The sequence below is a fragment of the Centruroides sculpturatus genome, unplaced genomic scaffold (genome assembly GCF_000671375.1).
Source record: "Centruroides sculpturatus isolate CEXI.00-Female unplaced genomic scaffold, Cexi_2.0 scaffold374, whole genome shotgun sequence".
NCBI classification, from domain to species: domain Eukaryota; kingdom Metazoa; phylum Arthropoda; class Arachnida; order Scorpiones; family Buthidae; genus Centruroides; species Centruroides sculpturatus.
The window spans coordinates 315,300-340,821 of record NW_019384513.1 but is presented as its reverse complement, the minus strand read 5'-3'; the positions used below and the strand labels follow the sequence as shown (position 1 = coordinate 340,821).

At 31.0% G+C, this 25,522-nt stretch overlaps 1 protein-coding gene across 2 annotated transcripts in view; it reads right to left on the bottom strand.

The window, feature by feature from the left end:
• The window catches only part of LOC111622485 (irregular chiasm C-roughest protein-like), a 336,596-nt gene that overhangs the window by 268,223 nt on the left and 42,851 nt on the right, over positions 1 to 25,522 (bottom strand). For both annotated transcript variants that reach the window (XM_023364876.1, XM_023364878.1), the window contains exon 2: positions 20,809 to 20,857. The gene's annotated coding sequence lies outside the window, so the exon portion shown is untranslated. The remainder of the gene's footprint in view (positions 1 to 20,808; positions 20,858 to 25,522) is intronic.

Sequence of the window (25,522 nt, the reverse complement as noted above, 5' to 3'; positions counted from 1 at the left end):
ACACGCTATCATCTCAGAAGTTGCAAAATCGTTGAATAGCCTTATAAAAACGTTACAAATTCCAAAATCTGGCTGTTTTCATTTAAGAAAATTACAGAGATTTTTCAATTTTACAAAGATTATTATTATTTTTTTTTTATTCGAATAATTGTACTACAGACTTTTATTGATATAGTCCTAACATCAAATCAATAGAATATTAAAATTAAAACAATCAATACTTTGTTATTTATATAAAATACGAATAATTAAAAGTAGAATTTGATTTTTATCGCATGGAAATTTATAAAATCGATCCATAAAAACAATTAGATTTTTGTCATTTGTATCATTTTATCATACAGTAAATTTCAGTTAAATTTTCCTAGAAACCATTCTTTATACATTTCAGTTGAATTTTAGAAGCGAAAAAATAAAATTTATCTTTTGTTCGCAGAATAAAAAATATATTTTTGATTAAAAAATTTTTTTTTATAATTAGTCTTTGTCAATAAGAGTAATTGTTCTGTACCATTTTTTTTAACACGGAAAACACAATTTTTGCTACAAAAACATAAATTTAAGTATGGTCTAATTCTCCGTCAAATGGTTTACAGAAACTACGATTTATAGTGTTAATTATTTTCAACATCGTGATTTAAGTTGAAAACGTAAAATAATACTCTACAGCACAAAAAAAACAAACTGTTATTTAAAACTATTTCACTTCCTGATAACAATATTCATTGAAATGATAAAATGTATCATTATTGATTTAATAATAGATAATAATTTTCTAATGCAAACAATTTTATAATGTTTAACTATAGAAAGTAGCTAATCATGACTATAGACCCTATATATATACCCTTATTATTTTATTAATATTTACTTTCAGATCGATAAACCTCCATACATTTTCGAATTACAAGGATTTTACCAATTAAAAGAGCTTTATTTATTTAACTCGGACACGAATAAATGGCAAGAATAATTCTTCAATAAGTTTATCAACAATTGGAAACAGTTTCGTTAGGAGTTAAAGTGTTTCGAAGCGTTAAAAAAATTTTACATAGTCAAAAAATATTAGATTTATTTAATATGAGTGCAGTATTTGAAATATTTGAGAGAAAGTGAGCAAAAAAAAAAAAAGATTAGGAAAAAGGATCAATCCTTCCGAAATTTATTTTATTGTATAAACAATGCTTTTGTTAGATAACAAATAAATATAAGATACTTTTTATGTCAGTAGTTAGTACTTAGATCTAATTAAAAAGGATAAGAAAAGTCGCAAAAATTAAAAAGAAAAAAAAAATAATTTTTTTTGAAGTAATTATGAGTTTTTAAACAAGAAAAGAACTATAAGATACTTTTTATGTCAGTAGTTAGTACTTATACTGTCATCCGTCGGTCGACCGAGAGAGTGGCTATTGGAGTTTGTCGTCCAAACATTTTACCGGATAAAAGTCTTTGTCTAAACACTCGACCGAGTAGTCGCCGTCTGCCAGATCCACTCGGCGGTCGCACGTCTTTCTTCTCATCCTCCTCTCCATCCTCCTCCCCTCCACTTATTTTGGAAACAACGCTTCTGCCAGTGGACGACACTCGCAAAAATCCCATTCGGTCGTTTTGTGTCATTTACGATTTCGTCGTAACAACACTAATCTGCATTGTCAATGTAAGTTTCGGTTTCGTTTGGATTTGCTCACGCGGAGATTTAAAACAAAACAAAAAAACAAAAGTTTCAGCACGATACCAAAAATAACAAGCCGATAAGATCTTTAAAAACTTTAAAAAAATCCTTTAAAACCTCTGATTTTTCGAAAGCGATACAATTTAAAATGACTTAAATACAAGTATTAAGAACACTTACTCATCTTTATCGTGCGTTAAGAAGAGAATTTGTATAGACGTCATCCCATCGTGGTCCGAATTCGCTCGAAAATTCTAAATCATCTTCTATTCTTGCGAATTTTAAGTCGAGAGGTGCTTCCAATGAATTGTTTTCTTGGAATATCTTCTCGTTCCGCAGATATCCGATAACGGCCAACGTATTCGAAGTCGGTCTTCCTCCGAGTTGAGGTGGAACGTCCTCTCTATCGTTCTGCGGTCGACATTCGCTCCGCGCCTCTCCGGTATTAAATACCACGGAGGCCTCTTCGCGCCACGTGCAGCGCCGTCTCGCCGTCGGAGGAGCGCCACCACACTGCCGCCGGCGACGACGCTCTCGAACCTGCAACCTAGAGCAAGTCACGTGACAGGAGAGAGAGCCTGCGTTGTCCGTAACAAAATATTAAGGCTATTTATTCGCATCGTTTCTTCCTACCTGAACTTCGTGACGCTGTAAACTTCCAATAATTCTGTCGGCTATGCATTTTTTTTTTTTTTTTTACATCTTAAACTAAATAAATACGGACAGCTTAACTTTTCTATCTGTATTTGTTCATTTACGATATAAAATTGAGTAAAAATTGACATTTTTAAGGCTATTGTCACGTATAAACAAATAAATACTCGTATACTTTATGAAGTGCAGTAATATATTAGATACATTAAATGAATGATACAGGCCTACGTGCATATCGAAAATAATTAAAATGCGAAACTCTTGAGAAGTTTTAGAATTCGCAAACAGAAAATTTTTGATTAAATTTTATGTTTAAGAATTTTAAAGCTTCTTGAAATTTTTGCATTTTAATTATAACTGATACGTAAGCGGAGAAATGGAAAATTTTGACATTTGTGCCATCCTGCAAAATAAAAGATGTGCCATTTACGTGTATATATTAATTTATTCGATTTAATATAAAAGTAATAAAATACATAATAATTAATATATTTAAAATTATAAATTAGTTCTATATTAAAACTTACGCGAAGTTTTTAAATATTTTATCATTTTATTACTCTTAAAAGATATAAAAACTCACGTACGACTTCTTTACATTATTTATATTAAAAAATCTAATGTACTAAAAGTTTTAGCCCGTAAAACATTAAACTCGTATTATTTTATAATACTTATAAGAGAGATCATTGAGGAAAAAATAATAGCCTGCTCCTTCGGAAGTTTAAAGTTTAAAAAACAAGTAAAAATATCCGTAAACACAATTTTGTTATATCTTTAAAAATAGATAATGTAAATAAGATTGTGTATTAAATTATTAAATTCTGAATAAAAAAGAAAGTATAAAAGAAAAAGGATAAAGTTGACCTCATACAGTCAAGCCGGATGCGTAAACCCAAATGTTGTTTTAATATTAATAATGATGTCGTGTGGTGTTTAATATAGGGCATTGAGTGTCACCACAAAGGTAAATTTCCGTGCTTCTAACAGTAGAAATGTTTCACTCTCTTGTTTATTTGATGCAAAAGTATGTAATACAAAATGCTAAATTAGTCATTGCTTATTCGTGTATTTAAATTTTGCTTATATGAAAAGAGTGTTTTAATTATTCATAAAGATTTTTTATGCTTTCCATTAATGTTATTAAGTAATAATACATAATTTATGTTTTATATGTTGTTTCCTGTTGTATAGGAAACGGTATAAAGAAATTTCATATAGGAAATATCAGAATTTTTAAGTAAATAAAGTTAAATCATAAGTTCGTTATAAATAGATTAAATTTGTGATATATTCGGTTCGTTTTGTCAAAAATATATGATGACATTTTTTAAACAAATTCGTCATCATACATTTATATGCAAAACCCTCGAAGATATATAGAAATATCCAAATCATAAGCATATATATAGAAAAAAACTTCGATTTAACGTCACTATGTGTTTACCTTTGAAATCGGCAATAAATCGAATGCAGCGCTAAATTGAAGCTCTTCATAACGATAAGAATTATATATATACTAATAACTTTGAGTTAAAAGTTTGAAAATTACTTAATTTGATAATAAAAATACCATTTATAGCGTAAAATCGTCCATTTAGTAAGCTTAATTCACAGATATTCGATTCGGTGGCGCTTTAAGAGTGGCGTTATTTAGAAGAACGCTACATCGAGGTTTGTATTACAATGTAAAGAAGTTATTTACATTTTTTTTTTTTTTTTATCCTTTCTAAAACTTTAGATTTTTTCCAAATGATAACCCATAGCTTTTTTTAGTATGTAACACAATCTATATTGTATTTTTTGTTCGTTTTAATGAAAGCCGACGTTTAACAATTTATCGCGATGAATTGGAATTAATCTAATTCGTTAGAAACAAGTTTACAAAATTCAAAGTAATTTAAACACGCGAGCGTGTAAATTAAGTTTTACTAATGGAAAATTTCATCTGTTTATCTTCTCTTAAATGATTTAAATATTAAAAGGTTAATTTAGTATATAAGTATCCGATGAGGGTGCAGTAGACTACTCTATTAGGGGACCAAGTACGCAGTCTTAAGATAAAGTCTTTCTTTGCATCGTTTAATTAAATTGTTTAAAATGATCATTTTATAGTCATTGCTACCTTTTTTTTTTATATAAACAACTTAAATAATTTTATTTTTGTTAGCATTTCGAAGGGCCTTCGGAGATTACTATTGAATTGATGTCAAAAATTACATTACCAAAATTGAAACCGCTTAAATGTAAATATATTATTATTTTAGAAAAATTTTAAATTTAATAATATTCGACAAAGTAAATTGTAAAATATAGGTCTGTAAGATTAATAGGGTTTTATGTAACTTATTTATTTTTACCAGAGGTAAGGAACCTGCGACCATTAGGCCGCAGTTTCTAGTCGCGGACAGATAAAATAATAAAATTTATGCATACACTTATGTAATCTGCAGCCTTACGAGTTCCTTCTGAAATAAGATGTGGCCTTCCAATTTAAAAATAGTTCCCCACATCTGATCTGTACTAATTATGATTAAGAGTGCTACATAAATAATTTAGAAAAGTTTAAGAATCCCGCTTAAATAGCTTTAATTTTACAAAAATTACGACTGAAAAATTACTTATAATCTTCTAAATTTAAATTTTAGATCATATAAATTAATAGAAATCTGACTGTATTGAGGAATTGGTCTAGGTGCTTTCTAGTTTAAATTTATTGCAGTTATAATTAGAATCTCCTTTGATTTTGATCTGGTCTTGTGACTGTGAAAAAACATAATTTATCATAAGCATACACATGATATTACTATTTCCATATTAAGGAGTTAGTACAATTCAATATATTACCATATTTAAGTTTTATTCTATTCCTTTAAAGTTTAATCAGTGGTTTTTATAAAAATTAAATAAAATTTTAAAATATACCATATAATATTTAAAATTCTTATTAATTACTAATTAAAATAGGAGAAATTTTAAACAATGATTTAAACACATTCCAAAATCTGATATATTACACAGGTTAATAATTGAAAATATTTCTAGATTGTGAACTGAATATGCATATAATTTGACAGAAGAAAATAAATAAATAATGAAAAGTAAACTTTTGTGTTAAATAACAAAATCTATAAAACGTAATAAATGCATATCTTTTATCTATATAGTTAATTTAATTTAAAAATAATCTTATTTAAATATCGAAAAACATTACACACGAGAGTGGTTCAATTGAAATCAAATGATAGAATCCTTGTTTGTATTTGTATTCTAAATAGATTACAAAAGGGAAGGTGAAGAATTTAAAAGTAGAGTAAGTTTTAATTTTTGAGAGTCTTTTTATGTCAAATTTTGTTTTTTTTTTTGTGAATTGAAGAAAAGAAAATGCGATTTAAAATGTTATTTATAGATAAGAGGAAGGTTGAAAAACAAAAAAAAAAAACCATTATTTGTTAATAACAAACAAATTCTGTAACTAAACCGATTAAACTAATAAGTCTTCGATTTTTAATTTTAATTAGTCTACTGCTTTAATTTTTGAAATAGACCTACTTTTAATTCTGTCCGAATTCTAATAATTGTGATTTATTATAGCTTTGTTATAATATACAATTAAATGTTTTGCATTTATTATTAGACCAAAATTTTAATGGCAATAGATTGATACATTCATTTAAAACTCATTTCGGAACTTATTAGTATTGGTAAAGCTATTATGATGATTGAAACTGAATGAACTTTTATTATTTTATTATTTTTTTAGAGGAAAAAATATCTAACATGAATTTTAAGATTATTGGGCGGAAGAACCCGCCCAATAATTGGTTGTAGCGAACGAATCCACTGAGAATTGTCGACGAAACTTTATATTTGATTTATTAACATCAATGTAATTATATTCTTCCCAACAGTAATATTATCACAGTCACTTTTCATTTCTGGGTTCTGAAGCGCAATATAATTTTTTTAATTGATCAGAAACTATAAAAATTTCTCTACAGTAACTTAATTTTTAAATATCTAATTTTAATTAGTCGAGAGTAAAGATTGATAAAATCACTTCCTTTCTCTTAAATGCGGATTTAATTGCCAAGAAACTCTTTCAATTTACGTAAAAACGGAATTTTGAAGATGTAGAGCTAAATCCACGATAAAGATTCGCTTTTCTGTACAGAACAATTTTAAAATATTTCTAAATTAATGATCCGCTCAAAAGAATCTTAGGATATTTATGATACAATTTCAATAGTAAATAAATTACGACCGCTCTCATATTTCGGCGCGATTAATATCGAAACAATAAATTCAAATAATAATCGAGTTGCTCCGAAGATAATATTTTGGACAAACAAAAACTTGCGTATTCTCTTGTCGGCAGAGCTTTTTTGTCTAAAAAAAAAAAACTCTAAAGAATAGCGAAAACCGTCAGAGTTACTGGAGAATAGATGAAGAAAGAAGAAAAGAAAAGAAGAAGAATCAATATCTGTAACGTAATAGCGGTTTAGATAGAGTCCACTATCTCTATGGCAACTGCGGAACAGGTTAATATACTGTTCCGGACAGAAATGGACCCTCGTCAACGTCCATCTTTCCTTTGTGGACAATGTACTTTAAAGATGCCGTAGTATGTTGGACGAATGGAAAAGACGAAGCGACAAAAACAGATCGTTACCACGGATAAACGTATATCAATTTCTTGCTCTCTCACTAACCTTTAGCCGTAAAAAAAATACAGAAAAAGTTCGACGGTATAGTTTTCACGAGAAAAAGAAAACGCTATTTTCGAAACCTCGATATATTTACACGCCAGTAGAGGTTAAATTGTAAATATAGAAGAAAGTGATCATCAATAGAGAATAGAAAATCTAATGGAATCGATTGCAAAGAGTGCAAATTCAATCGAAACGAAGAGGATTAGTAGGCCGAAGTTTTTCGCCATCCCGCCCAGTACAAAACTTACTCTATTAGATAAGAAATCTGGGTTTTATTAGAAAGAAGTAGTGTTGTGTGACTTCGATCACCGGCCAACGTCTCTCCTCTAATACAATTAAGATCGGTCAAACTTTTAGGCAGCGCATTATCGAGCTTGGCCGCTTAATAAAATTAGGATTAATCGATTTAGACTTTGCTCTTCCAAATTAATAACTGTTGGCCAATTAATGCCGTCACCCGAATAAACTCTTGGAGGGGGAAAAAATAACAGTTTTAACCCTTAGAATGTCAAAGCTGCGTCGTACCTCCTTACTTTCCTGCCTAGTCAAATTTACTTTTGTAAGAAGATGAAATAAGCGAATATTATTATAACATATCATGCAAATAAATGAACGTTGTCAGCTCGTAAGGGAATGAAATTATCCCAGCTCAATCCTAGTAATACAGCGAGCTGCCGCGAGGAAAAATAATTACTCCGATCGAGTCTAAAGGAATGCATAGCCCGATGATAAACGTTAAGTGAATAATTGCAGCTTTACACGACACTCCGACGAAATGAGAATTTTCTTAAGTATTTAAACAAGATTCCGATTTTCCAAATGTTATACAAACCTTTCGCATATTTCTTCAATATTATTTTATTTTAATAATCGTGTCAATTCTTTAAAAATTTCTTCCTAAATTTCATTTTTCTTTACATAAAACGTACGAAACGGAATTCGTTTCCGTTTAATAGTTGTTGCTTAAGCATTATTTATAAATTAAAAATTCATTAAAGATTGTCTGTAAGATAAATTAAATGAAACTTTGAAGATAAACAAGGTTTGATATATGTTGTTAAAGACTAATCGAATGTTTTAAGTCTTCTCAATTGAAAATCGTGAATAACTATCTTAAACATTTAAGGATTAATGAAAAATAGATTTATTTGAAACTAGGTCACAAATGTTTTTGTTCTTCAATCGGCAGAAATTTTTTACCATTTCCAATCGAGTACCATTGTATACTATTAAGAGTGATTTATATCTTTTCTGAAAATATCAATTAAGAATCATTTGGAGCTATTATATAGGTTAGGTCACGATATTTGCTTAATAGTCCGGCTAAATCTTTTACATTCACAAATCCACCAATCCATTATCGAAGTGTAGCAGTTTATATTTCGATAGGATTTTATACCGTTACGTTTAACCATTTCGTTCGAGTTCTCCTTCGAATTAATTTATATTATTTATAATTTTTATAGACCTAGGGGAAGACGGGGTAATTTTGGCATACGGGACAAGTTCGTCAATTTTCTTTGAAACAAAATAAAAGGAAATTCTCTTTAGAGGCTAGTCAGTTCAGCTTTAATGACAGCTTGTTGAGTGTGGTGTCTGTGTTGTTCTCCGACAAGCGTATCTAAAATATCTAATAAGTTGTCTGTTTCATTCAATTTCTTATAATATTTTGCTTCCATTTATATAGAATTGGCATGTTTTCTTATAATTCCATAATAACGAAAGTTATTTTTCCTGTTAGAAGGTAAAACATTAACTTATTCACGTGGCCAGATCATGGCTTGGTACCCTATTCTCATGATTCCACTTAATGTTTCTAAATCATGACTATTGGGGCATCTTCGGCAGTGTTTCCGATCTTATTCCTGATCGTGTTTTGATATGTTTTGATTTGGCCGCAAATAGGAACAAGCAGAAGAAATAACTGGATCCCCATACAAAGCCACATTAGAAGCCAAATTAGAAAATCGGGAACTTGAAGAAGGACAATAGATTTGGAGAAATCACATTCGAAGTTCACTAAAGAAAAGGGGCAGAAAAGTCCTAAAGAACCGGAAAATGACGATGAAAATACTTATTGCATATGTTGCAATAAATAATATGGAACTACTCGGGAAAAGTGGATTATGTGCTGCAAGTGTGAACTGTGGGCTGATGTGGCTGTACACATGTGGAAAATGAGCTGGTTTATTTGTGATATGTGTAGGGCATAAACAATTTTCTGTTAAGCATATTCCATTTCTACTGTTTGTTTGAGTTCACTAATTCATTTATATTGCTTTTAACTTGCATTAGGATATTTTCATTTATTATCTGTTTGAATTTTTATAATTAATTTTTGTTTACATTTTCTTTACTTAAATNATATAAAATAGAAAACATTTATAAGTTATATAATTTTTTCATAATATTAGCACCAACTTTGGATTGGTTTTCATTGCATCACACTTTCTATGTAATATAATTATCTACTAACCGCAGATTAAGCCAGAACTGAGCCGATTAAAGCCAAAATCAGCTGGCCTTTGTAGAAAGAAAAATACTCTATTATTATCACCGTATTATTAAATGATATCGTGGGATTTGACTCTTTCACATACGAGAAACCTTACGTAACAAGGCCATATATCATCTTCGGATTAATTACGGAACCTCACACCGTGGAAATTTCGACAACCAATTGCTTGTCTCCAACGGGCTGTTTCTATCAGGAGAGGAATTAACCAAGCTACGATGCTTACCAAAGTGATAATATCCCGATAACAGAGGTTCCAGCACCGTTCTATATTTATTGAACTTCCATAGTCGTGAATTCATCTTCATATCTCAGATCTGGTTCGAGCTTTCAAATTGTTAAAGCTGTCGAGCGATTACGGTTATCAAAAAAGGAAATACTTATAATTTCATACGAAAATTTAGTAATAATTGGCATAATCCGAACTTTACATTTAGAAGTAGGAAGTGCATAGAATAAGATGAATCAGTTAGTGGCGAGTTATCTTATGGTCAAATAGAGCAATTGCTTGGGGCCCCACCAACAAGGAGCCCCAAACCAATTTTTTATAAGGAAATATTCCCTCGAAGAAAAATGTTTTGCATTCAATACAGTACATGAGGTCTCAAAATTCAAATTCGTCTGGCCCCAGGAAGCTATACCGCGCCATTTGAAGCGGGAATTATTTATTATGGACAAATAAAAAACTGTTTTGAATATACGAAGAGTTTTTTCTTGAAAATTAGTAAATAATTCATAAATTATTGACACAAATATGCATTTATGGATTAAATAAATATTTACTTAGTTGATATATATTACGAAATATGTGCTTCTATATCAGGTTTATTATGGTTTAAAAATAAGGTTACTTTGTGTAATATTTATACTACTGAATGATTAAGAACTGGAGCTCAATAATAAATATTTATTCAATTTAAGATTTATTGAATATTCTGTCACATTGCATATAAATTCGCATTTCGATTGAATATAATATGTGAAATCTTATGCAAGAATGCATTAAGATTTAAATTTTTTTGGGTTGATACATATTATAATTTAAAAATTTACAATATTTATTAATAAAATATATCGCATCATTCATAATATTTTAATATTCAATTATAATTGTTAATATTTTAATATAAATATAAATATTTTCTTCGTTTTTATTTTAAAAATTATAATTAATTAATTGTAATAGATAAAATTTAATTAGTTCAAGTCCAAATTGCCAATCTCTATAAAAATCGAATAACAGAAATTCTTAAGCTGGAAAACTTTCCCAAATACATTCCTTTCGACAGAAATAGTTTGTTCCACTTATTTTAGAAATTCGGTTAAAACTTAAAATAAACTTACAGTTTATTAAGAGTTCCACAATACAGACAACCGGTAAAACTGCCTGAAAATACATTTACCAGACATATAATCCACTAGCAAATGGTCGCCAGCTGTACACAGTTTATACATGACGTCATGACATCCAATGCTGTGACCGAACCGTACATCCACTACGACTCGAATTCAAAGAAATATTCGATTAGAAGTGTAAGGAAGGGTTCTGATTTCAATCTCGTTTCCTCCGTCTAACTTGAGTAAGTTATCCAGAAACGATTTCTATCTTTCTATCGAGAAGAAATTACCTTATCTCAACATATGGAACTTTCTCCACGTGATATAGCTAACGTCAATCATTATTTATAAAAACAAGTATATATTATCATTAAAAATAACATAATGGCCCGCGGAAATTGTCGTAGAAACGTGATTAGAGTTTTAATCTTCTTAAAGTTTCCTGTTTTAAAGATTCTACACAGGATAAAATCCTTTGATATTAAATAATGGAAATATTTGGACAAAAACGGGTTAGATACAAATGGAGTTAACAATTTAATATATTCAAGTTGTTAAATAGCAGAGTAGTTAATATTTTGGATGTTTTAAATCGAAGAGTTGAATCTCCAAACGGACTGATAGAAATTCTTTAAAATAAAATAACTCTGAATGCTTACATAGAAGTGATAAACACGATAATTCTGTTCGTATCGTAACAAGAAATGAGTTACTATAAACATAAAAATAACACCATTGACGGAAATAATAAACAATAATAAATAAATAAGCCAGAGAAGCGATATATCGCACGATACAAAAAATAAATACAAAGAATATCGAAATTCAAATAAAATCATTAACATTTAACATATAATAATGATTAGAAATTACAAAACTGAAATATTCTCGGAGACTTTAAATGATAATCTGGACATTTTGGTCCGTTCCTAACCAAATTTGGCACGAGTCTATGATGGGTCCCTAAAAATATCTCGAATATTTCAAATCCCATTTCAAGCAGTTTGTGAGATATTCATTGAACACATACCGGAAGAAGTGCTAACTTAAGCAATTTTTTTTATTAAATAGTAAAAGAGTTAAGTGCCTTTTCTAGATTCTAAAGTTCGGTAATATCTTATTTACAAACTCGATTTACTTACTATTGTAGATGCGTTGGTTTATCTATTGTTTGCTCGTTACTTTTTAGTAACGGAAAACAATACATAAACCATTTCTTAATAAGGATTTCCAAGTATGGATGTAATTTACTCTATTAAATCGAGAATGTCGGATAATTTTAGGTGTTTAAATCTATTTTTTCCGAGTTTACGTTTACCCGAGGCTATCCAGACATACTATGTTTATTCGAAATCATCCGACCAGCTGACTAACACTCTCAGAGTAAAATAAATAGAAAATATTCAAACAAGTCTCCAAAAAATAGTGGGTAAATTTTACGGTTCTACAAATGCCACTTATGATTACGATATTTAGATGTATTAAGAAATTTGTATATAACTATATTCAAGGTCGAGCATAAATGCGAATCGCTTTCTTCCAAAAATGTTCTTCCATGAACAAATTTCCAAACTGAAAAGTTCTTCCGTATAAAAATATGGAAGAAAAGTGTGCCACTGTAACCAAGAGCTAGTTCTGCTTTCGAACACCAATAAATCTATACTCTAAACAGTAGAGAGTTTGACGAATGGGCTAAAGAGACCGCAAAAAGAAAAGTGAAAGCGAAAGGAAAAGTAGGAAGAAGAAGAAAAAAAATCCATCCGACAAGCTTACCTGCGATATTACATTTGGAAACATCCGCGGATAACGTCTTTAATCCTGTATCATCGAAATCTTTCTTTAACCGAAAGTTAATGCTGATTTCTGAAAAAAAGCGGAAAAAAACCGAAAAAAATTCCCGCAATGGTTAAACTGTCATCCGTCGGTCGACCGAGAGAGTGGCTATTGGAGTTTGTCGTCCAAACATTTTACCGGATAAAAGTCTTTGTCTAAACACTCGACCGAGTCGTCGCCGTCTGCCAGATCCACTCGGCGGTCGCACGTCTTTCTTCTCATCCTCCTCTCCATCCTCCTCCCCTCTACTTATTTTGGAAACAACGCTTCCGCCAGTGGACGACACTCGCAAAAATCCCATTCGGTCGTTTTGTGCCATTTACGATTTCGTCGTAACAACACTAATCTGCATTGTCAATGTAAGTTTCGGTTTCGTTTGGATTTGCTCACGCGGAGATTTAAAACAAAACAAAAAAACAAAAGTTTCAGCACGATACCAAAATTAAAAAGCCGATAAGATCTTTAAAAACTTTAAAAAAATCCTTTAAAACCTCTGATTTTTCGAAAGCGATACAATTTAAAATGACTTAAATACAAGTATTAAGAACACTTACTCATCTTTATCGTGCGTTAAGAAGAGAATTTGTATAGACGTCATCCCATCGTGGTCCGAATTCGCTCGAAAATTCTAAATCATCTTCTATTCTTGCGAATTTTAAGTCGAGAGGTGCTTCCAATGAATTGTTTTCTTGGAATATCTTCTCGTTCCGCAGATATCCGATAACGGCCAACGTATTCGAAGTCGGTCTTCCTCCGAGTTGAGGTGGAACGTCCTCTCTATCGTTCTGCGGTCGACATTCGCTCCGCGCCTCTCCGGTATTAAATACCACGGAGGCCTCTTCGCGCCACGTGCAGCGCCGTCTCGCCGTCGGAGGAGCGCCACCACACTGCCGCCGGCGACGACGCTCTCGAACCTGCAACCTAGAGCAAGTCACGTGACAGGAGAGAGAGCCTGCGTTGTCCGTAACAAAATATTAAGGCTATTTATTCGCATCGTTTCTTCCTACCTGAACTTCGTGACGCTGTAAACTTCCAATAATTCTGTCGGCTATGCATTTTTTTTTTTTTTTTTACATCTTAAACTAAATAAATACGGACAGCTTAACTTTTCTATCTGTATTTGTTCATTTACGATATAAAATTGAGTAAAAATTGACATTTTTAAGGCTATTGTCACGTATAAACAAATAAATACTCGTATACTTTATGAAGTGCAGTAATATATTAGATACATTAAATGAATGATACAGGCCTACGTGCATATCGAAAATAATTAAAATGCGAAACTCTTGAGAAGTTTTAGAATTCGCAAACAGAAAATTTTTGATTAAATTTTATGTTTAAGAATTTTAAAGCTTCTTGAAATTTTTGCATTTTAATTATAACTGATACGTAAGCGGAGAAATGGAAAATTTTGACATTTGTGCCATCCTGCAAAATAAAAGATGTGCCATTTACGTGTATATATTAATTTATTCGATTTAATATAAAAGTAATAAAATACATAATAATTAATATATTTAAAATTATAAATTAGTTCTATATTAAAACTTACGCGAAGTTTTTAAATATTTTATCATTTTATTACTCTTAAAAGATATAAAAACTCACGTACGACTTCTTTACATTATTTATATTAAAAAATCTAATGTACTAAAAGTTTTAGCCCGTAAAACATTAAACTCGTATTATTTTATAATACTTATAAGAGAGATCATTGAGGAAAAAATAATAGCCTGCTCCTTCGGAAGTNCTGGGTTTTATTAGAAAGAAGTAGTGTTGTGTGACTTCGATCACCGGCCAACGTCTCTCCTCTAATACAATTAAGATCGGTCAAACTTTTAGGCAGCGCATTATCGAGCTTGGCCGCTTAATAAAATTAGGATTAATCGATTTAGACTTTGCTCTTCCAAATTAATAACTGTTGGCCAATTAATGCCGTCACCCGAATAAACTCTTGGAGGGGGAAAAAATAACAGTTTTAACCCTTAGAATGTCAAAGCTGCGTCGTACCTCCTTACTTTCCTGCCTAGTCAAATTTACTTTTGTAAGAAGATGAAATAAGCGAATATTATTATAACATATCATGCAAATAAATGAACGTTGTCAGCTCGTAAGGGAATGAAATTATCCCAGCTCAATCCTAGTAATACAGCGAGCTGCCGCGAGGAAAAATAATTACTCCGATCGAGTCTAAAGGAATGCATAGCCCGATGATAAACGTTAAGTGAATAATTGCAGCTTTACACGACACTCCGACGAAATGAGAATTTTCTTAAGTATTTAAACAAGATTCCGATTTTCCAAATGTTATACAAACCTTTCGCATATTTCTTCAATATTATTTTATTTTAATAATCGTGTCAATTCTTTAAAAATTTCTTCCTAAATTTCATTTTTCTTTACGTAAAACGTACGAAACGGAATTTGTTTCCGTTTAATAGTTGTTGCTTAAGCATTATTTATAAATTAAAAATTCATTAAAGATTGTCTGTAAGATAAATTAAATGAAACTTTGAAGATAAACAAGGTTTGATATATGTTGTTAAAGACTAATCGAATGTTTTAAGTCTTCTCAATTGAAAATCGTGAATAACTATCTTAAACATTTAAGGATTAATGAAAAATAGATTTATTTGAAACTAGGTCACAAATGTTTTTGTTCTTCAATCGGCAGAAATTTTTTACCATTTCCAATCGAGTACCATTGTATACTATTAAGAGTGATTTATATCTTTTCTGAAAATATCAATTAAGAATCATTTGGAGCTATTATATAGGTTAGGTCACGATATTTGCTTAATAGTCCGGCTAAATCTTTTACATTCACAAATCCACCAATCCATTATCGAAGTGTAGCAGTTTATATTTCGATAGGATTTTATACCGTTACGTTTAACCATTTCGTTCGAGTTCTCCTTCGAATTAATTTATATTATTTATAATTTTTATAGACCTAGGGGAAGACGGGGTAATTTTGGCATACGGGACAAGTTCGTCAATTTTCTTTGAAACAAAATAAAAGGAAATTCTCTTTAGAGGCTAGTCAGTTCAGCTTTAATGACAGCTTGTTGAGTGTGGTGTCTGTGTTGTTCTCCGACAAGCGTATCTAAAATATCTAATAAGTTGTCTGTTTCATTCAATTTCTTATAATATTTTGCTTCCATTTATATAGAATTGGCATGTTTTCTTATAATTCCATAATAACGAAAGTTATTTTTCCTGTTAGAAGGTAAAACATTAACTTATTCACGTGGCCAGATCATGGCTTGGTACCCTATTCTCATGATTCCACTTAATGTTTCTAAATCATGACTATTGGGGCATCTTCGGCAGTGTTTCCGATCTTATTCCTGATCGTGTTTTGATATGTTTTGATTTGGCCGCAAATAGGAACAAGCAGAAGAAATAACTGGATCCCCATACAAAGCCACATTAGAAGCCAAATTAGAAAATCGGGAACTTGAAGAAGGACAATAGATTTGGAGAAATCACATTCGAAGTTCACTAAAGAAAAGGGGCAGAAAAGTCCTAAAGAACCGGAAAATGACGATGAAAATACTTATTGCATATGTTGCAATAAATAATATGGAACTACTCGGGAAAAGTGGATTATGTGCTGCAAGTGTGAACTGTGGGCTGATGTGGCTGTACACATGTGGAAAATGAGCTGGTTTATTTGTGATATGTGTAGGGCATAAACAATTTGCTGTTAAGCATATTTCATTTCTACTGTTTGTTTGAGTTCACTAATTCATTTATATTGCTTTTAACTTGCATTAGGATATTTTCATTTATTATCTGTTTGAATTTTTATAATTAATTTTTGTTTACATTTTCTTTACTTAAATATGCCTTCGAACTTGTATTTCGTTGTTATAATATTAAATATGTTTTTGGACTTGTATTTCTTTGTTTTAATAGTGAATTCCAACTTATACATTGTTAATAACACAAATTTATAATATTTAAATAACCTGCCCATCTTACCCCATAACTGTTGCCGAGGTTGGCCTGGTATGGGGGCAACTTCGGCAATTGCTATCTTTTTATAAAATTATTATTATGATTATTTTTATTTCCAAACTGATTTTAACCAGTTCTATAGTAATTTTACATTCTGGTAGACAATAAACAACGCTTTTCTTTCAGTTTATAGCAGTATTCGTTACACAAAATTTAACCAATTCTTATCGTGACGAAGTTGCCCCGTCCTTCCCTATATATCAATATATACAATACAAGAAGTTCGTAACCGGTAGCAATTCTAAAACACAATATAGAGTATTGAAGAAATGGTTTTCTTTTCGGCTCTAATATTAAATAATAAAATCTGTATAAATTATAAGACCCCTCCGCATTCGACTAGTAATCTGATGCGCATCAGATACACCGTAATCATGTTTATTAGAAGCAAAACTGAGAAGTGTCATTCGTAAAGAAACGCGAGTACACTAGGGATTGTATGCCAAAAATTCGATTTATCTTTCTCATCACTAAATGTCGCACTTTTCTTTAACTCGAATGAAACTCTTTCACGCTCTGATTATTGCCAGCTTAGTTTCTAATATTGTGACTTGAGAGTCAAAGTCGAACCTATAATATGGCTATTCATTTTAATACACGGATTTATAGCTTAGGTATTCAAATCATAATACAGATTTAGGTAGGAATAGCATTTGATTCGATGGAGAACTTTTTTGATGAAGTATTTTTTTATTTATAATTCTATCATTAGTGAGAAGATTACCTAATAACAACTCGTCTATTGTGCTCATTTATAATTTTTTTATACTCAAATATTTCGATTTATTAACCAGAAACATTGGTTTTGAATCGGAAGTTTAAACTTATTCGAACTAAAGGTTTAAGTTTATGATACAGAATCGAAATTTAAATTATTTCAGTTATTTATATGCAAAATATAAGCTTACTCAATTAACACTGTATTAAATTTAAGAATTTAAGTTAAATTTCTTAATAATTATCTCATTATGCATGCCAATCCTAATTGAAATAATTTTTTTGTAAATTTTTCTATAGAAATATTAAAATAATTTAAAATTTCGAAACACAGATGTTTCGTTTAACGCTAAATAAATATTTAAATCATACTAGAATGAAGGGAAAAACTAAAAAATATTATAAATAAAATAAATAACACACTAACTGAAATTAAACACTAATCATAAAATAATTAAAACAATATTAAAATTATATTTTAAATCTATTAATTATTTCACATTTAATAAATAAAATAATAACAGATTAAATATATCTTTTTATGTTATTTATAACTGTTTTATCGTAAAAGAAGGATTTAATAAATCCTCACTTTATAATAAAACTGTTGGAAATTTGGAATTATTCCAAGTTATGATAGCAGAGGAAATTATAGATTTTTGACCTACAACCAGTTTACAAAATGCCTTTTAAATTACGGAAATAGTTCGAAGATAGGAAGTTTAAAACGATAAAAAAAAAAGGTTAGTAAATATAAGAAAATACATTCAAATACAGACTGCAGGTTTTATCCGTATTCTTGAAAATGTAATAAAAAAATAAATCGTTCTAATACGCAGTACTTGCCGCATTGTTTATGACATATGTCCATTTTCTTTTGATCTGACAAAAAAGTTCAATTTTTCCATTGCGTGCATCCTGCAAATCTTTGACACAATGACAAGAAGTTAGATTGTAGAAGATTGAATTGTTTATAGTAAAATAATCAAAAGGTTATCCACTTATTTAAAATTATACATTTAAATAATTTTAAGTTTTAAACTTAAAAGATAGAAAATTATATGTAATAATGTAGACAAATCCGTATTGTATACTAATAAATTAAGTGTTGTATAAGGAATTGAAGAAAAATTCATTATATTTTTCCTGTTTGGACAGTAAAACCTGTCCAAAAAAATATTCGATACCGTACTAGCTCGGTTTACACAGGTTTCACTTATTTTTATAAATAATAGTTTTATAGATCGATTATGGAAGTTGTATTTTACCGACGGTGTCTAGAATATTATAATATAAACTCGTAAAAATTCTAAAATTTAATATTATAAAACATAAAAGTGGAAAATTTAAGACACACGACGATTCGGTAAAAGAACAATGACCACCTGCAAAGTAAATTCTATAGAGTATAGAGAGGCATGTCATGTATAAAAGACAAATAATTATTCTCATAGATAACTGTAAAGGGCGAACGTTTCAATATAAGGAACGTTTTAAATCGGACGTCAAGAAAGACGGAGAAAAAATTGGACAGAAAATAAACAAGAAAGTCGTCGATCTCTTCGAATGTCAAAAGACGCAAAATAGACACGAAGGAAGATCGATAAGAAGAAGAAGAAAAAAAAAAAAAAGATAATAATGAAGACGTCACGCAGTCTAGATGTAGGAATTTTAAAAGAGTATAAATCTGAGGAAAGTAATACTTTTCCCACTTCACTTTTTTACATACTGACTTTTTAAAAATTTTCATATTTATTAAATTGTCTGTTCCTAAATCGATAAAAGTCTGCACTTTTCATCATCAACAACTAAAAGAAAACTTACTTAGATTAATCACTTCGAATATTTACTTCACGGAAAGAAATATTAAAAGTATTTAAAATGAAAATATCTTTAGAAATAATTTTAACGATACTTAAATTCTAGAATATGGAATGATATAGATGACAAAATATAAGAATAGACTTTAGTTACGTTTAATAGATAAATTTTACTCTCTTAATAAAAACTGGAAAACGGTCTTTCTGATTGAAAATAAGAGAAAACTATGAAAAGTTTGAAATTTATCAAATAAGAAAATTCAGATAATGGTTGGAACCAGCCCAAATATTTTGTTGGCAATGTCATTAGACAGGATACTAGTAAGAAAGGCTAGGGTCTAGGTCACGTAAAGTGAAAGAGGAACACAATGTGAAACAGAAGAGAATTAAGTTTATAGATCGGTCGGATCGATCGTTCCGACTTATCCGTAAAGAGCAAGAAGACGACAAAAGTTGCAGAGCAGTAATTAAAATTCCTTTTCGACCGATCCCCAGTCGAGTCCGAAAATTCTCCGATAAGTTTTATTGGACATAAGCGAACTAAATGAAATTTCTGTAGAAAAAGTGTCGATTTTCTGGGATCGAAACAGGTTCGGGCCATGGTAAAAACATCGGCCTACCTCCGACCTCCGAACAAACTACGGTCCGAACGGGCAGTGAAAGAAGTACAATAGGGATGTTCGACACGTCCATTAAGACCATCGTCGATCGAGGATCGCCCATTTTTCCATCCATTACGGACCGGCCATTAGACGTGAAGCCGATGCCAAACCACACTCGTGAAATTTTTATAAACGAAGAAGTGCGACAGACAGGAACGTCCAAATAGAAGCCGATGGAATCTGGACAACACAAGTAACCGATAAATTATCGACAAAGAATTTCCAAATTAAAAGCATTGAGAGAAAGAAAGACAGAAATAATTGGAGCGGAAGAGAGTGCCATCCATCACCTCTCGACTGAAACAAAAGCTAGCTCGGAAAGTACCGTTTCGAAATAGTCCACGTAATAAGTAAACCGAACAAAATGGATATATTAATGAACAAAAGTTATTCTTTCACTATCTATCCAATTATTTGGGACATATTAGAATTTGTTAATAACACGCGTTTAAATTTAGATAAGATATAAATTTCAATCGGGACGTCCCATAACGCATTAAAATTATTCCACACTTTATTCGCGTATTTAGTATACTTTACGGTTCTTTTCTCACAAGTTTTTTCGCCAGGCTTTCTCCAGTTTCTGTCTCCTCTGATAGATGAAAGGAATTCGTAAGTAAAGAATCAGTCCCGAGTTAAGGACGTCATAAAATGAATGAGATAATAAATTATTATTATTAAAGTGTCGAAGCTGTGTACTGTCAGTGGACGAGAATGCGGCCGTAAGGCTCCACTCGTCCTCCAAAAGAGCCTGGAAGTTCTTCCGACGCGGACGTTGACCCAGACTGCTCTCGGCGGGTGAGAAACATTAAATTGGTCGAACGATAATAAACTTTGGATAAACAATAGTTGCACTTACCTTTCGACCGAAAATTCCTACTGGCGTCGTCTCTGAAATGCTTTGTTCCCTGTAAAAGAAAACAGTTTATTGTAATCGTGGCACTCTTAAGAATAATTCGTTTATGTTTCTCCCCCGACTTTTATTACAATTCCAATGTAAAATCAACAAGACGATAAAAATCAATTAGAACCTGCATAAAAACCGGACGAGAAACCTTTAATTTTTATTATTATTATTATTATAAGATGACTTCTCTAAAATTACGCTCTCTGTACAGTTTTTGGGGGGTGATGACAACGTAAGCTAATAGTAATGATGAAGATAATAAGATATTTAGCGTTTCTTCCGGCTGGTCGACCCCGAGGTCTGTTTAACGGCCTTCAAAGTCAACCACGGTTTACACTTAACGACGAAATTTATTCAAGTAAGTGAGACGTGGGAAACGAAGGAGAAAGAGCGCGATCGAAATTCCTTAAGTTGGTCCGGATCGACCGATTTACTCGGTTTAAAATGGCCAATTTCGAATATCGAACTTTTGAAAAGAAGCTAAACGCAAATGTCAATAACATGTTTAATGTGAAAATGGTGAAACACTTCAAAAAATGTGCAAATGTGCCATTTAATAAAACGATTAATAATAAATTACATAGACGTAATATGTTACAAAATTTTAAAAAAATTAACCACAATTCAAATACGACAAAACATTAACTATGAAATATAATATATAACAACTATATATTTTAATAATAGCATCAAAAAATGATGTTTACATATGGAAAATATATCATAAAAGTGATGATTTTGATGGGATATTTCGAGATTTTCTTGAATATTATGCGCGGTATAGATTTTATTTTGGTTTTTCAACAGGTCGACATTATGTCAAAGTATTCTCTTTACGATATATAGCCAAAATATTTATCATGAAGTAACTTATAAATTATGTAACGGCGAATACGTATGCACTCGCATTGAAAAAAGAAAAAGTCGCCATTCGGGAATAATAAAATATCATGATAAACAGATAATATCTTCAAGAAATAAAAACAAACAAAAAAAATCTATCATAGATTATGAGTTACTAAAACATACAAAAGAGAAAAATTTTCTAAAACTCACAATATAAATTATACATGCTATAAATAAAGTACTTAATAAAATAAATGAAGAAGAAAAAGTATAACAAGATTAAATTATTTAAATCTTACAGGTACGGTAAATATTTGAATAGCATTTTGGATAAATTATCACAGATCTGATCGTGAAAAAATAAATTGAGCTTATAATTATTCCAATTTTTTAAAGTAGATTTTTATCCAATTGAAACATAAAAAAGAAAGAAAGAAAATTATAAATATGCCTAATATTGCAAAAATATGTTTAATGATTTAAATAATTTTTTTCAGTTACTAAAATAATACAGAAAATCTGAAATAATTTAGTCTAGAGAGAATACCTTTTATGGATCATTTTGTAAAAGAATTACAAGGGATGTAAATTAATAAAATGAAATAAAAAAATCTAATGGAGATTTTCCTTGCTCATTATCAAATCTATTACAAGTATCATTACCTGCTTCCTATCCAATATTGTTAAATTATTATTTCTTTAAATGAAACAAGAAATGAAAACCGAATTCCACAGCAATTAATTCTAGTGGTTTTTTTTTTTAAATTATTAACATATTTAAATTAGTCCACTATTAATTTACTGTCGTTTTATATCGCCGAATAGTTGCGTAAAGGGTGTTTTCGGGGATTCGCCAATCGAAACTTCGATTTATTACAAAATTAATTAAAGGGAATAATGTCAATAACATATTAAAAAGAAATTCATATTCTCTAGTAATTTCCAAGAACTCTTGATTATAGATAAAGGAAAAAAAATGAATACATAAGTTATTTTTTAAATCAGTAAAAAGAAATAATTATCTAGACAATGCTTAAAAAGAATGACTCTAGCCTTTGTCAGAATTACGTTTCCATCAATAACCTGGAAATATTTGTAAAAATTTTTGTGAAGTTATTTGCAAATGGATTAATAAAGTATTTAAATATAAAGAATTTCTCTAAAAGGAATGCAGGTATCAAAGAATTTTTGATTGATTTCCTCGAACAGATAATAAATGACTTGGCTGAGTGTGATATAGTGATTGTATTGTTTGTGGAAGTGAGAAAGGCATTCGATAGCATAAATCAAAGAGTGGTGTATTATTTAAAAAATTATGACAATGCGGAATAAGTTACGCAGCATCATCAACGATACGTCAAAGTCATCAATTATTGAAACGATAGAATTTTTAAAATTAAAATTAAATGAATCTTTAGAAGAGTGTGGGTTGTTTGAATACGCTGGCATTTTTCGAAAATCTATAGACTTATTGGATGCGATGTTCCATGCGATTTAGGCAAATGATCTTATCAAAGTTAGCTAACATAAATCTATTATCGAAGACATTCGTGATGTGCCATAGTGGAAGAAACGATGTCGTAAATTATACGATGGAAAAGAAATATACTAGAAAAAAATAGCATAATCACACAAAAATATTTAAAGTTAACAAAACTATATATATATATAAATATAATTGAAAGTTGAAGAAAACAATTGAAAGAAATAACAAGATAAGTTTTCTTAAATAAGAGATTCAGAAACGTTTACTTAAAATAAACTGTAAATGTGAGTATATATACACATAGTTTATCTAATATCTGATAATCGAGAAGCATCGCATAAATGGTCAAATACCAAGTGTTGGGATCCGAAATCGAATTCGGTTGGAGATTCAACAGTGTGGATCGATTTGAAGAATGTAAATAGTGCTAGATTGATTCTTTGATTCACTCACTTCAACCAGTGTCATATCTGCAATTCATACGGACATTTACTCGTCTCTTTTGTTCTTTTCCGGGACCAAAGTGATAAAAGCGAAAAATGCATCGAACGAATGTGTATCTGCGACCGTCATTCGTGGTCCGCTGCCTCGGGTCGTGTAGAGAAAGGCGTCCTATCGATTTTAATACGGTAACGATTCGCCTTTTAATTTTACACCAATTATTTTTCCATTAAAGTGGTGCGGGCTGTCGGCGGCTTCTCCGGAAAATCTGCGGTAATTAAGCTGGGTGCCACCTGTTCACCACGGCCGACGACCACATCCCTCGACGTCGGTGGTCTTCCGACGAGAGTTTAATAGTCGGTGGTTTGTCGGAATTTCACTCTTTGCCCAGTTTTTGCCATGTTCGACCGACCGAATCGAGAATCTGGCGCGTGACGCTACCTGCGCTTATGACTCGTTACGGAGTTTGTGTCGTAATTACCGTCATCCGAGAAGTAACGATCGTTACCAAACATGAAACTTCTATCTATTACAACTCTGTAAAAAGAAAAAAAAACAAAGATGACGTATAATCTGCGCTTTTTCAACGCCGGTTTGAACTTAGACTGTCGTGCTATTTTCTGCGAGTTGATGGAAAACAGTATGAATATTCGAAACCTGACAGGCCTATTTTCCAATTATGTAATGGAACATTCAGACTTTAGTCGATGTAACTTAGGAGTAAATTATGAAATGCCGTGCATCAACTACAAAATGATATGATTGATTGAATCGTGTGATAGATAGATAAGTATCAAAGGCAGATAGGTTACATAGACGGGGAAAAGTAAGGAATAGGTTAAACTGAAGCACTCACTCTGACCGAAAGACAACGAGTCAAGAACAATGACTCATTATAACAAATGAGTAAGTTTTTTGGATTAAATTGATGATATTCTACAAATGCATTCGACATCTTGCTACCTAATTCTTTCAGTAGGGTATTCGAATCGAATAAATTTCAAAAAATAGCTTAAGAAGACCAAAAATACTATTATTCTTCTTATTTATTTTGTGACTAGGATATCGCGCGACTTTGTCGTATCGCGATAGAATTGAAGAGGAGCAGGAAGGAAAGAAGAGATCCCTGCACCCGTTAAGCACTGAAGAAGCGATTCTTGACGGACGCGGACAGATAAACTTTGCATTTGCCGCCACAAAAGAGGCTATCCTCGTACCCGCAGGCCACAGGAGACACGATCCTTGCACTGGCCAGGTACGGAGAGACGATCCAAGAACAAACCAATCGACGGCCACTGCTTTGTTCTTGTGCTATGTTCGTTTTACGCGCCTATTTTCCGTTAGGTGCACTTAATACTGTTTTTATTTGTGACCCCTAGGCCTAAATTCGGTTAGGCGGGATCAATTGCATCAGAGAGCATGGACATTGTCACTGTAATAACTTTGTATATCGAAAACGAAGTCACGGACTCCTATTTTTATTTTCTTGGCTGTTTTATAGATAATAGAGGGAAAGTATGGCAATCGGTCAAAAACTGACCATTCCCCCGAAGATTTAAAAATTTTTGGACTTAGGGGACCTTGAAACGTCGAGAAATGCAGAAACATTCAGAGATTTTTTCTGTAGTACGTATGGATGTTTCTTGTCTCAATTAATGGAAAATGGCAAAGTTTAATCAAAATCCAACAAACGGATTTTGAGAACGAACACAATTCTGTAAGCCTCATGGAAGAAGCTTCGCTTCAATTAAATCTGTATATTTGTAGTGTGATTTTTACTCTACCAATACTTAGGCATAACATCGATGTTATCCGTATAAATTTTTCTCTTGTAATTAACGTTTGAAAAGAATATGACGCCAATATGCAGAAGATACGAGACGATTTACCTTA